Here is a 438-nt window from a genome sequence, read left to right on the forward strand (position 1 = left end):
AACCTACTACATCAAATCTGTACCATATATGTATCAGGCACTTTACTTTTTTTTTCCCTCTGGAGATAGAGTCTCACTATGTCACCCTCAGTAGAGTGCTATGGTTGTCACAGCTCATAGCAACCTAAAACTCTTGGGCTTAAGCGATTCTCTTGTCTCAGCCTCCCAAGTAGCTGGGACCATAGGCGCCCAGCACAATGCCTGGATATTTTTTGTTACAATTGTCATTGTTGTTTAGCTGGCCTGGGCCAGGTTCAAACCTGCCAGCCATGGTATATGTGGCTGGCACCTTAACCACTGCACTACGGGTGCCAAGCCTACTTTACTTTTTCTAGTTAAGCCTCAGAACTGTCCCATAAGGTAGACTTTGGTGTCTCCAGTTTACTAGTTGAAACTTACAGAGATTATATGTGTATATATATATATATATATATATAT

Source organism: Otolemur garnettii, unplaced genomic scaffold (genome assembly GCF_000181295.1).
Source record: "Otolemur garnettii isolate 467f Iridium unplaced genomic scaffold, OtoGar3 scaffold00013, whole genome shotgun sequence".
NCBI classification, from domain to species: Eukaryota; Metazoa; Chordata; class Mammalia; order Primates; family Galagidae; genus Otolemur; species Otolemur garnettii.